Source organism: Symphalangus syndactylus, chromosome 14 (genome assembly GCF_028878055.3).
Source record: "Symphalangus syndactylus isolate Jambi chromosome 14, NHGRI_mSymSyn1-v2.1_pri, whole genome shotgun sequence".
Classification (NCBI taxonomy): Eukaryota; Metazoa; Chordata; class Mammalia; order Primates; family Hylobatidae; genus Symphalangus; species Symphalangus syndactylus.
Genome location: NC_072436.2, coordinates 61,183,519 through 61,198,486, shown reverse-complemented (window position 1 = coordinate 61,198,486; position 14,968 = coordinate 61,183,519). Strand labels below are relative to the sequence as shown.

General features: G+C 46.8%; 1 long non-coding RNA gene across 1 annotated transcript; it reads left to right on the top strand.

Annotated features, from left to right (window-relative positions):
• Positions 1–5,778: 5,778 nt before the first annotated feature.
• LOC129462053 (uncharacterized) lies at positions 5,779–14,115 on the top strand. Its single transcript, XR_008650755.2, has 4 exons — positions 5,779–8,962; positions 9,978–10,726; positions 11,063–11,281; positions 12,591–14,115. It is a non-coding gene; the product is annotated as an uncharacterized lncRNA (long non-coding RNA).
• The last annotated feature ends 853 nt before the right edge of the window (positions 14,116–14,968 follow it).

The window sequence follows — 14,968 nt, the reverse complement described above, 5'->3', positions numbered from 1 at the left end:
TCAGGAATTTCTTAGAAATGGCTGTCAGGGGTCCAGGGAAGCGGTGCTCAGGCTACAGTTATCTTGGCACTGACAACAGGAACTGGTTTGGTTTGGTTGTGAAAGGGAGGTCTTGTGATACTTTTGTAACATCTTTCTGAGAACACAGAGTACATGAAGGCTCTGTCACCCGGCTACGGCTGCCTGGTTCCATTTTAACTTTGAGCACCTCAGTTAGTCTCCTGGGAGTCATTTTGTCTTTCTGCAGGGGGCATACTTTAACATGTCTTTCGTCAATTTTGTAATTGGATTTTGAAGAAAAATACTGTTGCATTTTGAGTTTTTTTTTTTTTTTTTTTACACATTCCTGTAGAATATGTGGTTTGTAAATATATTCTTCTCATCTATAATTTGTTTTCCTCCTTTTAAAACGACTTCTTAGCTGGGTGTGGTGGCTCATGCCTGTAATCCCAGCACTTTGGGAGGCCAAGGCAGAAAGATCACGAGGTCAGGGGTTCAAGACCAGCCTGACCAATATGGTGAAACCCTGTCCATACCAAAAATACAAAAATTAGCTGGGAGTGGTGGCACGCACCTGTAGTCCCAGCTACTTGGGAGGCTGAGGCAGGAGAATCGCTTGAACTTGGGAGCAGGAGGTTGCACTGAACTGAGATTGCACCACTGCACTCCAGCCTGGGTGACAGAGCCAGACTCTGTCTCGGGAAAAAAAAAAAAAAAAAAAGAAAAGAAAAAAAAGAGGACCTTTCACAGAGCCTGGGGTTTTAATTTTGATGACTTCCAATTTATCCATCTCTCTTTATGAATCATGCTTTTGATGTCAAGTATAAAGTCTCCTTTTTTAGCCTAGATCTCAATTATCTCTAAGAATTTTTTTTCCTAAAATTTTATAGTTTTACATTTTACATTGAAATATGCGATCCATTTGGAGTTAATGTCTGTATGAGGTGTGAGGGTAAAACCCCCACAATTATCCATTTAGAAAGGTGAGGAGACTTTATTTCTCATAAGGATTACAGCCTTCAAGGTGGCCATCCCAGCCAAGGGACCAGAAACAGGCACTTCGAAGGAGGAGGGGTTAGGGTAGGAGCTTTATGCTGGGCAGGTTGGCTAAACATACATATTGAACAGGTTATAGGAGGGGCTATGAATATTCATGAAGGTGGTCCTGACACATGCATATTGAACAGACATGCATGTAGCATATGACCTATGTTCACTTTGGGGTGGAGACTTAACATTTAAATGTATTATAGTTAGGTCTTATATGTCAACAGGTCTTTTCAGGGCATGAAGCCACACAAGTGTGCAGCCTCTGTAAACCAGCCAGAGACAATCCATGGTTGGTGGTCTTATCAGGAAGTTATGGCTGGTAGAGCAGGGGTTCAGTAAGTCAGTGGGTAGTGGAGCTGGAGATTGTTTTAATCTTGTCTGTCTCGAGGCCAGTGGTTGTTTGGCTGCTAGAGAAAAAGAAAAGTCTTGAGGTCCTTAGAACACAGTTTATTCTTTAGGCGTAGGCTCAGTGACTTAACCCTTGCCTGGCATGGCCTTAGGTTCTGTTTATAATTTGGTATTTTATTGCCACAGAGTCTGTTCTGTCAGTCTTCTGATCTCTATGTTAACATTAATGCTGGTCTAAACCCCAAAAGGCAGGGGGTATAATGAGGCGTGTTTGACGTCCCACCCCATCATGACTAGAACTAAACTTTTAAGATTTTCCTGAGGTCCCCTTGGCCAAGAGGGGGTCCATTCATTTGGTGCGGGATTAGGATTCTAAAGTTGACAGTATCTAGGTCAAGGGTTTTGGTTTGCCTGCTTGTTTGCTGTGCTTGTGATGTGCAATTGCCCTACTCCCATTTGAAGGAGAGGCTACCTTTCCTCCCATGAGGTGCTTTTGCATGCTTGTCAAAAACCAGCTGGGTGCATTTGTTTTGGTCTCTTTTCTGTTCTGTAGATCATCTCCCTCTGTCCATACCACACGGTCTTTACTAGCTATTTAATGTGTTGAAATAGGGGTAACTTAATACTTGTTTTAAACTCTTCATTTAACATTTCATCATCAACATTTATCTCATCTAAAACAAACAAAACAAATTCACATAGTGTACGGTGTGGACGGTGTGGATGTACTGGAGTTTATTTAACCCGACCCCTCTTAATCAATGGCTATTATCCCCCACCCCAGTTTTTTTGTTATTATAGTAAATAAAGCTGAAATATTTTTAAAAGATTTTTTAAAGTTTATTTTTAATTGACAAATCATAATTGTATATATTCATGCGATACAATGTGATGTTTTGATATATGTACACATTGGTGGAACAATTACTTTAAGCTAATTAAGATATCCATCACGAACACATCTATTTTTTTGTGGTGAGAATATTTAAATCTACTATTTAAGGAATTTTGACATATAAAATGCATTAACTACAGTCACCGTGTCATGTGGATCATTAAAACGTATTCCTCTTGTCTAACTGAATCCTTGTACCCTTTGACCAACATCTCCCCCTCCTGCCCTTCCCCCGGCCTCAAGTAGCCACCGTTCTACTCTCCGTTTCTATGAGTTCAGCTATTTTCAGATTCCACATACAGAAGAGACCAGGTGGTATTTGTTTCTGTGCCTGGCTTACTCTGCGTAGTACAATGGCCTCCATGTTCATCCATGTTGTCGTCAATGGCAGTATTTCCTTTTATTCAAAGGCGGGACAGTACCCCGTGGTGTACATACACCACATTTTCTTTATCCGTTCACCCACTGGTAGACTCTTCCGTATCTTGGCTAGGTTGCTTCCGTATCTTGGCTACTGTGAATGAAATCAATATTCTTATCTTATGCATAAGCGATCCCCACACTCATTTGTTATCCTTTGACTTTGCTTGTGTATTTTGTTCAAACTTTATGTTGTCAAGCTGATCAATCATTTCCTTGTTGGCTTCTGGGTTTATTTTATGCTTTAGAAAGGCTTCCCCATTCCGAAAAGACAGAATAAAAGCGATTCACCCATGTTCTCCCTTTCACGGTTTCAACTTCACGGTCTCTCCCGCCGCCAGAGCCCCGCAAAACTTTCTAATTCGCGAGGAGCCCGGGACCCCGCTCGGCGCTGGGAAGCCGAGGCAGGGCACCGGCCTGCGAGGGTCTCCGGAAACGTTCCCGCGAAGGTCGCCCGGCCCGGAGCCGCGTGGGCTGTTTGTCCTCGCGGGTAGCAGTCCCTCGGAGCGGAACGGTGGTTAGGAAAAATTTTCAAGTCTCCTTTGGCTGCGGGGTCGCGCCATTCCAGGCGGTGCCGACTGGGAGCTCCTCTACCCGCCCCCGGCCGAGAAACGCGATCCCAGTTGGTCAGGGAGTAAGAGAGGCCTCGCCCGCCGGTGATGCGACTGCGATCCGCGGCCGCTGGCGCCGGCTGTCGGGCGCCACCTGGCTGCACTAAGGTTTTCTCTCCGGCGGTCTGGCGAAGCCGGCAAGAAAGGGGATTTGGCCACAGGGCGCGGTGCAGAGTTCCAGGGGACTGGCAGCGCTGGCAGGATGAGCCCGGCTTTGTTGGGTGTACTCTTCGTCCTTTCTTCGGAGATTAAACCTGCGGGTCAGCGTTGGAGGCACGCTCTTGAGTTCGGAGTGTTGTGGCCTGAGCGGGTCAACTAGTACACGCGGGAATCGCTGGGCCTCCCGAGAGTGCGAACGGGGGATGGGGTACTCCGCCCGGACGCCGACTGGCTTGGGGCCCGGTGCTCAGGCCTTCCATTACACCCATGCTCTCCAAGCCCCGCCCCTGAGGTGAGGACCGGCCCGGCTGTTCCAGGAGGACTGCGAAGGGTAACATGGGCCCGTCCGTGGCCACGCGTGGGTGGTGGTCATCCGACTTGAGCTTCACACCTTTTTCCGAGTCTTGGAGGTGGAGACTGGCTTGGGCAGTACGAGAAAAACGGGGAAGGCGCAGTGGATTTAGCCTTGGCCCGCATAATGGGATCTTGTGGTTGGACTTTGGGGCCCCACTCTCCCCACAGGGGAAGAGCGTACAGCCTCTGGCTCCGAGATAGAGGGGCGACCAGATGTCCCATGGATGATCTTTGTTACAGTTGCTGGGTCGATCAGCCTCATTTCTGCAGTTTTGATGTGGCCTCAGAAAGTTGATCAGATTGACCAGCAGCCCAACCCAGCAGATGGGCAACTAGAATTTGGGAGAGGAGAAGGGGGCAAGGCGAGGGGAGAAGGGCGTGGGGGGAGGCCTGTGCGGAGGTGAGGAGGGGAGGGTAAGGGTAGGGGGATGGGGGAACCTGAGGTTTATATAGCAATAGTAATTGTTATAAGCAAGTATTATAAACAAATAATAATTTATTTACATTCAAAAACTATGTCAATATAAATAATATACATTTATAGAATTATAAGTATAAATTATACTTTATAAATAATAAATCTATATAAATAGTGATTAGACATAAACAGTTATAGTTCTGAAGAGGACGCAGGAGGGGCTTTCGGTCTGCGGAAATTTCTAAATGCTCCTGGGGAGGCTGAGGCAGGCCGACCCCAGTGAATTTTGAAGTCCACTCTGGGTGGGGAGCTGGCCCGGGAGGCGCTGGGGAGTCTGTCCCCTGCCCGGCAGCTGTCCCTGGCCCAGGACGCTCCCCCCACAAAATTTCCAAGACTTCTTTTGGCTGCCAGGGATCTCACGGTTCCACTCATGCCTGCCAGGGAGCCCCGAGGTGGGAATGCGACCCTAGGTGGACCCGGACGAGGCCTGGCATCCTACCCACCCGCCGGCGATCCGGATCCGTCCAGCTGGCTTTCAGGCTGGTTGTCTGACAACACCTGGCAGCCACCTTTATATATAGCAAGCTCGACCAGCAGGGGCAACGTGGGACTGGGGGGCCGGATGGTTAAAGGGGATATCCGGTTATGGTAGGGGGCGGGGGGGAGTCCTGAGGCTTACAGTAGTAGTAGTAATAATATTCTTCTTTTTATTATGTAATTTATAAATATAAATTGTGATAAATACGCAAATAATATATACTTATGTAGATACTATAAATGTCATAGTATAAATATATGTAATATATAGATTATATATTTTAGTAAATATTTATGTATAAATATTAAATCAGTAATTCTAATTATTTGGTCCTTGCTGGGATTCATCATTACTGTAATTATTACCATTATTATAAATAGTAATTGTAGTAGTAGTAATAATAGTAACGGCTGTTTTTTTTTTTATTTAAATAACAACACTGAATAAACTGTCTGTATCAAAGAAAGGTGTTCAAGTGACTGGAGATAATAAAGAAGGGTTTCAGTCCGTGGGATTTAAAAAATCCACCCAAGAGCCTGGTGATGCTTTGACCCACAGTCTGCGAAGCAACCAGCTGGAAACTGCATACAGCAACCCTAATGGTCAGGACTGCACTGATGGCTTCCCTCCTTTTTGCCCTTGCTTCCAACTTAGGACCAACAGGGAGAACCAAATAGGCACCCTCTTACCAGTCAGGTAGGATCCCCTCTTCCAGTGATACAGGAGATGGAAATAAATTGTTTAGGCAGATAGGGCAAAAGAGTCCTTGGCAGAACTTCTAATAAAAAACAGCCCAAGAAATCATTTCTTTCTAACAAAGAGAAGCCTGAAAGATTGAGCTGCAAACATAGATAAGGAAGCTGGAATCTTGCCTGGTGGGAGGCCTGCAGGTGCATTGATAAAAGGGACTACCTGGGGCCAGGCATGTCCACCATGGGGGATTCACCTTCCCTAATGTTTTTTTGTTGTTGTTAACACACGCACCGCAAGAAAGACATAAGCAACATAGAGTAGCTACCCACGTGCGTAATAAAAGATTGGTGTGGGGGCGTCCAGAGATTCGTGCCCTATGCAGATGGCACACCTGGTCCTAACTTTTTTCGCACCCGATGTAGATCAGACACTGCTCCCTGCTAGCTCATCTATAAAAATCTTTGCATTTCACTGTGCATCAGCAACCTATTTTTCTGGGACCCCTCTCTGTAACAGAGAGCTATTCTTTTTCTTTCAGCTATTAAATTTCCACTCTTAACCTTACCCTTTGTGTGTCCGCATCCTTGATCTCTGTGGCTGTGAGACAATGAACCTTGGGTGTCACCCCAGACAATGAGGCCACTTCACTAGCAGCCACCTCTGGCTTCCTCAAGCAGCTGGCAACCCCATCGGGACTCCTCTTCCCCTTTTCCACCACACAGATTTCCCATTCCTCTCCCTGCCTTTGAGTCTCTGCCAAACACTATTGAGCTGCATGAAAGAACCTTAAATGCATATTACTAACTGAAAGAAACTGATCTGAAAAGGCTGCATACTGTAAGATTCCAACTGTGTCACATTCTGGAAAAGGCAAAACCATGGAGACAGTAAAAAGAGCAGTGGTTGGCAAGGGTTGGGGGAGAGAGGGATGAACAGGCAGAGCACAGGGGATTTGCAGGACTGTGAAACTACTCTGTATGATATGACAGTGGTGGATATGGCATTAGACATCTGTTCAAACCCACAGAATGTACTGAGGACTAAACTGACATTTTTTCTCTCTTGCCCAAATTCCTATCTAAGGGGCCTGGGGAGTCAGGCCCTATAAACTAACATCTCAACAGATGAGCTTTATTTAACCTCATATATAACACAGCTTACTTTCCTACCTGACTCTAGTATAACATCCTATGACAGATAAAGAATGAAATAAAAATATTTTACCCCAAAATAGGTGGTTTTTTTTTTGCATATTTTGAAATGGCCCTGCAACGCTATCTCTTGTGGGGAAAATTTGCATCTGTAAAGAATCTCTATTACCATAACTAGCTCTTTTCCCTTCCGGGCCCTCCCAGTCCTCTAGAGATTGGCTGAAAGTCTAGCACCTTTTAAAAGTCTAAATAGGAAACATTGGCCATCTATTGTCTCTAAGGGCGACCCCCATGAGACTTCATCTACATGGTAAGAACCTTGGTCTCCACAACCCCTTATCTTGACCCAGATACTCCTTTGTATTGATTGCAGGTTTTTAGATAATAACTGTTTCAATCAATTGCCAATCAGAAAATCTTTGAATCCACCTATGACCTGGAAGCCTTCCTCCCACCGACCCCCTTCGAGCTGTCCCACCTTTCTGGACTGAATCAGTACATCTCACATGTACTGATTAATGTCTCATGTCTCCTTAAAATGCATAAAACCAAACTGTAAAACAACCGCTTTGGGCACATGTTCTCAGGGCCTCTTGAGACTGTACCTTGGGTCACTTACATTTGGCTCAGAATAAATCTCTTCAAATATTTTACAGAGTTTGGCTCTTTTCACTGACAGTGCAACACCAAGAGTGACCCTAATGTGAATCACAGACTTTGGGTGATAATGATGTGTTGGTGTGCGTTTAGCAGTAGTAACAAATGCGCCCTGCTGGTGCAGGACATGGACAGTAGGGCAGGCTGTGCGTGTGTGTGTGTGCGCACACGTGTGGGGCTGGTGAGGGGTGCATATGAGAGCTCTCTGCACACTCAGCTCAATTTTGCTGTGTAGGTGTAGAAAAAATCTTCCCTCCACCCATCTTAGGTTTATTGTCTTGGCCCTACAAATTTAGACCAATGAAAGCCAGGTTAACAAGAGAAAACAACACATTTATTAATTCGTGCATCACAAATACACATGGGAGAGCTCAGTGATAAGTAATAACTCAAAAAGGTGGTTAGAACTTGTGCTTATTAGCACCCTAATGAGAGAGCAATGTATTTGTAGAGAGGTGGAAAGACAAAGGAAGGGGACCTTGAGCTTCTTTGGATAACAAGTTGTGGGAAGGTAGATATATGGGGGAAGCTGACAGATAAGGCTGATTTGGCGTGCTTGTGATGTTGATTTTTCTGGTGCCATCTCTGGGCTGGTAAGAGCTATCCTGCCCTTCTGGTAGATGGGGGCAGGGCAGAGAGTTTGTCCTGTGTCTACTTGGTCTCAGTTGTCTTCAGCTGAAAATAATCTTTATGTCAGAGTGGCATATTTTGGGATGGCATATTCTAAGCCCCTTCAGCTGTGAATTCAAAACAACTCTAAAAAGTTAATTAAAAATTGTATTCCTATAACATGGCCCTTGCTGGTGGGGCTCAGGACACACCACCCCAAAATATGACAGTACAAAACCAGATATGTGGACACAAAATATACTTCTTAGGCAAATTTTGATCTTGTTACTCTAAGAAATTGCAGACACAGGAGTAGCTCTGAAAAACTGCCCTGTTGTAAAAGAAATTTATAACTATAAAATAAATCTACATTAGTAAAGTATCTGTATCAGGAAGAGGGCTGATTCCAGACAACTTCTATCACCCCCAGAGACTTTTCTCTGCAGAACCAGACACCTTTTATTCACCAGACATTGCCTCCCCTCACCCTCCCAGAACTTGTGCCCATTCCCAACGAGCCCCAAGCCCTTGTTCCTTTCTGTAACTCAGGACACTATCTAAGCTTCATTCATCTGGCCCTTCTCCTGGTCTATAGTTTGGGGGACTCCTGTGCATATAGATGTAATTAAAATGGTTATTCTCCTATTAGCCTTTCTTATGTCAATTTAATTCCTAGCCCAGCCAAAGAACCTAGAAGTGGAAGGAGAAGCCATTTTTCCCTCCACTACCTGCTTTTTAAGATCCCAGTTTGTTGGAACCACTTCAGAGTTAACCCTCTGTAAATACTTGTCAGTCCTCATCTTTTCATTGTTTTCACCTGACATTCACTCTTTATATCACTCTTATGTCCCCCAGCAGGTTGCTCAAGAAACTCTCCCTTGCTGTGGACACTGCTGACTTCTGTAAAATACATTTACAGGAGGCCATTGGTTTGGACTGAACTTCTGCACTAGGCCCAACAGACTGAGATGGAGCATGGACCCCTATTAGAGGCCTGCTGGGCCTCCTCCAAGCATGGAAACAAAGGAAAATCTTGATTTCCTTCAAGGGAAATTCCAGGTACCTAGCTGGCCTTGAGAAGTAAATGAGCCACCGGATAAGCAACAAGGGAATAATAGCTTCAAGTAACAGCCACTCAAGTAAGTCAGAGCGACAAGGTGTTTGGTCCCCTATTGAAACTAAAGATTACATCTTAGCATATGTCCCTGAATGGTTTTTCAGAAACCCGGACCCACCTCAGATGGAAAACACTGACCATCATCACAGAGACCTCAGATGTCGGGGAGCTGAGGCCTGCACTCTGACGGCTGCTCTTTGTTGTAAATTTCTTTCTCAGGGGCGTGGAGAGAGTCATGCCCATAGGCCAGACCTTAACATTCCTTTCTGCTGACTCCAAGTTTTTAGACAAAGCCTGGCTTCCTTAACCAATTGCAATCAAAGAATCCTGAAGCCGCCTCTGACCTGTAAGCCCCTTGCTTCAAGAGCTTCCGCCTTTTTGGGCCAAACCAATGTATACCCTCTGTATTGATTTATGGTTTCCCTGTAACTTCTGCTTTCCTGAATTGTTCCCCTGCCTTTAAAATCCCTTGGTTGGTGTCCTGCAAGTTAACACCCTCCTTTCTCCTGCTGCAAACCTCGGTGTGGGTGTTTGGTTTTACCACACGGGGCAAGCAGACGCAGGTTCAGTTCAGTAACAAGACCAGACTGGAATGGAGTTCCTTGTGCTAAAGTTCCACTTTTCCAAACCAAAACTAAGTTGTTGATCTGACCTTCTGAGAAGTCAGGACACAGAGAGATAAAAGGCAAATCCCCAACAGGCCAGGTTTAGCCAGAATGATAAGCAGTCCCTCCCCTCTGCTTTAATGTTTACAAGGAAAGTCACTTTGCAACCAGTCTATGCTTTGTTCTCTGTTTCTGCTTCAGCCTTTTCTATCCATAAAGCACATCTCCCCCACTCTGCTCGGAGAAACACTCAGTCTGTTTCATGGAATGAAGTGTTGCCTGATTCTAGAATAGCAAATAAAGCCAATTAGGATCTTTAAACTAAATCTGTTGTACTTTTGTCTTTTGACAGTTCCATGATGGAAAATCTAATGGCCACTTTCCATTTACCATGTCCAAGGAGCAGTCCAGGTAAGTGACTCCTTTTGTTTCTGGGGTCCATCTTGCTCCTGGCTCCTGACGCCGATGCTTCTCCTTCTCATCCTGCCTTTCTGGATGCTCCTTCCCAAGGTTTGCCAGCACGCTCACAACCCCTGCTTGGGATTTAAAATCTGAAGTGTGTCATAACTCACCCCTGGACTCTGTTATTCTTTTACTGGTATGCCAGAAAAAAAGAACCCCAAGCCCTCTGGGTGACCAAATTGATATTTAAGGCACTAATTATTAACTCTATTCTTACAACCTCCAGATTTTATCTCCACTCAGAATTATATGTACAGCTGCCTAGCTGATTTCCAGACTGAAATGCCTCTTTGACATTACAGATTAAAACTGATCCCACTCTATAGTCTAGGTCATCTTCCTTGACTTGGCTGTGACCCAGACTTACTGTCTAAATAAATGGTGTGACGGCCCACCTAGGGACTCCATTCCAGACTCTAGGAGAGTTTCTTCAGCCTGTATCCCCCCACATCATAAACAATCCATTACCGAGTCCTGTTCATTCTTCCAATACATCTCTCCAAAGGCTTCCCTCCATTTCCACAATGACCCCAACTGTTTCGCCACTCGCTCCTTGAAGAACCTCTGCATTTGTTTCTGGCTTTTGGCTACGAGGAATAAGCCTGCTGAGAACATTCAGCTCCAGGATTTTGTGTGAATGTAAGTGCTTTAGGGGTGGGGTGGGACCCTACAGGCCATCCCTGGGTTGGATGATTCTCTACAGGGACCCAGAGAACTCCACCAAGCTGACCTAAGGCCCTGCAAGTCAAACAGATACTGCATGGCTCAATGCCTGCACCATAGCTCACTTGTTGGAATAAACTGCCCAAGAAAAATGGGGGTATGTGGTTACATTATCAGAGGCATCCCAGGTGGATCCTGGAGACGTGGACTGTACCCGTAGTCACGAAGCTGACAGCTGGAAGAAGCCCGTCTGGTTCAACCCCTGTCTGGCATATTCCTTCCTTTTCCATCCTTACTTTCTACCCCTCACAGGAACAGAGAATTTACAGCTTACCGAGCCAGGCCATTGCACTTTTGGACAACTCTACTAAATGGATTTTCCTCTTGCCATCGCATAACTGCTACCTGCCACCAGAGCCTTAGAAATACATGGTTTTCCATCAAGCACTCATGGAACACGTAACTGTGGGCACTTCTGGGGGGTTCATGATGGATCCTCCAAGATCAACTAAATATAAAACAAGCTCCCAGGTAACAGAACCATTTCAACTGTTAAATAAAATCATCTGTATTAGCCTAGTTTAATTATGAGGGACGTCTCTCCCAACATAATATATATACTATATATATATATGTATATATATATATATTTTTTTTTTTGAGACAGGGTCTCACTCTGTCACCCAGGCTGGAGTGCAGTGGTGCCATCACAGCTCACTGCAGCCTCAATCTCCTGGGCTCAAGCAATCCTCCCACCTCAGCTTCCTGAGTAGCTGGGACTATAGATGAATGCCATTATGCCCGGCTGATTTTTTAAAAACTTTTTGTAGAGGCAGGGTTTCGCCATGTTTCCCAGGCTGGTCTCCAACACTGGGGTTCAAGCAATTTGCCTGCCTTGGCCTCCCAAAGTATTGAAATTACAGCATGAGCCACTGTGCCTCCAACATAATCATAATTTTTTTTTAAAGAATAGTTGGTATTTGGGGGCTGGGTACGGTGGCTCACACCTGTAATCCCAGCACTTTGGGAGGCAGAGGCAGGTGGATCACTTCAGGTCAGGGTAGTTTGAGACCAGCCTGGCCAACATGGTGAAACCCATCTCTACTAAAAGTACAAAAATTAGCCAGGCGTGGCGCACACCTGTAGTCCCAGCTACTCGGGAGGCTGAGGCGAGTGGATTGCTTGAACTCGGGAGTCAGAAGTTGCAGTGAGTGGAGATTGTGCCACTGCACTCCAGCCTGGGTGACAGAGCAAGACTCCATAAAAAAAAAATAGTTGGTATTTGAGCCTTTCTTTCTGAAAATGATTGAGAGTGGCCCCATTCATCTGTTGAGGTTTTATATGAAAACAAAACCTTATACCATTGTGTGGAGAAAGGTGCTGACCATCCTCTTTGTGGTGGGGTGAATATGGCTTCAGCACACCCAGCAGCTGTTTTGGGTTCTCAAGAAGGGAGGTTCAAAGTAGTCCAGTCGTAATAGGGTCTCTCAGAAACCCAGCCCAGCTACTCCCCTCCCTCAGGGGAGTTTGTGACCTTGCTACTCACAGCGTGGTCCATGCACCAGCAGCACTGGGGTCACCTGAAGCTTGTGTGAAATGTGGCATCCTAGGCCTGCTGCACCATGTACTTCAAAAGCACACATTCTTCCTGTTGCTGAGAGGGAGGAGGGATGGCAGCACGGGAGCAAAGCCATCACTGTGATTGCCTTTAGGGACAGTGCCAGAGCACCCAGCCCCGAGCCCCACCGCCACCACCCCTTGTCCTTAATTACAGAATTCACTTGAAATTAAAAATCCCCGCTCCCTAAATACCCACCCTCTCCTCTGGCTTTCTTTTTAGCTGAGGCAGCTGCTCTCGCCTCTTCTTTCACTCGCTCCTGGCAGCACAGCAATCCCTGCAAGTTACTCGGACCCTCAGGACTCCTCGTTCAAGTGCAATGGAAGACCATGCAGATGGCAGGGAAAGCCAAAGAAAGCTCAGGTGGCCCATCATGGCTGTCATCGGTGGAAGAATGTCTCTAACACTGAACTTTAGTAATGACATGCTCTCCCCTTGTCCTGGACCTTCATTTTAAAATAGAGCATTCAGGTGGGAGGGGAACCACAGGGGCACTTCGATCCTGAACCTGCTCTGGGCAGTGGCTCTAGCCTTTGGGATTTTGTGCTCATTTACTTTTTTTTGAGATGGAATCTTGCTCTGTCACCCAGGCTGGAGTGCAGTGGTGTAATCTCGGCTCACTGCAACCTCCATCTCCTGGGTTCAAGCAATTCTCCTGCCTCAGCCTCCTGAGTAGCTGGGATTACAGGTGCACGCCACCATGCCCAGCTAATTTTTGTATTTTTAGTAGAGATGGGGTTTCACCATCTTGGCCAGGCTGGTCTCAAACTCTTGACCTCAAGTGATCCAACTGTCTCGGCCTCCCAAAGTCTTGGGATTACAGGCATGAGCCACCATGCCTGGCCTGTCCTCATTTACTTAAAGAGCCGTTACTCACCCCCAATTCCTCATATATAGTGGCCAACTTCTTTGAAATCCAGAGACATTTCCGAATGCTCAACCCTTTTTTCACCAATTCTATCTGTTTCTAAAAGAAGTGTCACTCAGGATGGATATGCTTTTAGAGAAACACTGTGACAAAGACCCTTTGCTCCAGAGGAAGGACCTGCAGTGGCCCCAGGCCGTGGCTCCAGCATCACTTGAGACAGTGTGAACATTTGGACACAATTAAAAAGAGGACACTTAATCAAAGAGCACACTTACAAAGGAAAGGGGCAGGAAAGCCGGGAGGCAGGAGGTACGGGACCCCACGTGGGACAGGCAGCTGTGTGTTGTTGGTACCACCTTCCTGCCATGGCTTTCCTACAGCAGCAGAGAGAAAGCCCATTTCTGCTCTCTGCTGCAAGGCTCTCTGGATGGAAGGCCCAGTTCCACAGGAAGGAAATCCTGGTGGCTGAGGCGTGGCTGTGCATAGCCTGGATGGCTCAGCCTGTGGCCGGCAGGCACCCAGGGCCCCTGGTGGGGGTCTCACCAGCTTGGGATGGCCTCAGCTCCCAGGCTGCAGCCCCCACTGCCATTTCGAAGGTGAGAAAGAACTATCTGTGTGGACCTCTCATCCCGCACAGTGAGGGAGGCGGGAGCTGGGTGGTGCAGGGAATTAGGAAAGGCAAACCTGGGACCTGCTGTGCCCTGCAGTGCAGTTTCCAGAGGGGAGAAGCCCGGGGTGGCAGACGTTTGCATTTGGATATTAGAAATGCTCTTCTTGGCCGGGCGCGGTAGTTCACGCCTGTAATCCCAGCACTTTGAGAGGCCGAGGCGGGCAGATCATGAGGTCAGGAGATCGAGACCATCCTGGCTAACACGGTGAAACCCCATCTCTACTAAAAATACAAAAAATTAGCCGGGCGTGGTGGCGGGCGCCTGTAGTCCCAGCTACTCCGCAGGCTGAGGCAGGAGAATGGCGTGAACCCCGGAGGCGGAGCTTGCAGTGCGCCGATATCGCGCCACTGCACTCCAGCCTAGGTGACAGAGCGAGACTCCGTCTCAAAAAAAAAAAAAAGAAAAAGAAATGCTCTTCCTGACTTTTCACAGCTGACTGAAGCCCCCGGTTCTTGGCCTGTGTCTTTTCCTTGCCTTGGGGTCCGCATTAACCAACTATATTCAATCAACAAACTTAATATTGAGAGTCAAGAAAAGCCCAGGACCTGGGGAGCCCAGGACCCCCTTCAGCATCCACTGTGCTTGGGATGGGGCTTCTCTTGTTCTTCTGCCCCAAAGGAGCTGGCACACCAAGCGATGCTTCTATTTATCCACTGCCTTTATGGGAAGGGACAGCAGTCTCTCTTTGGTGCCAGTGTTAGAAGGAAGAATTGGTGCTCACTCCATCCTGCTGTGTGTGGGAGTCTCCTCCGCACCCTGCCCTATCTTGTCGCTCATCCACTGGGTTGAGCAATACCAGACTTTGTTTCCAGGCTTGGTTTCCTAGCCCTTGACAATAAACAGAACAGTCTCCCTCAGCCTTTCACACCACATAGACCCCTCAGGATGAATTGCTCGAGCAGCTGCTGCTGATGCTGGGCCTTGGGAAGAAGGGGCCAGCGGGAAGGGCCCACCCCTGAGCTGAGAGCTCTCTTTATAAAGACAAGTCCAAGCCCCAGAGATTTGGGGGTCAGCAGGGGAGAGAGCAGGGCTGAAGGCGTAGAGGGGGCACCCTGCACTTT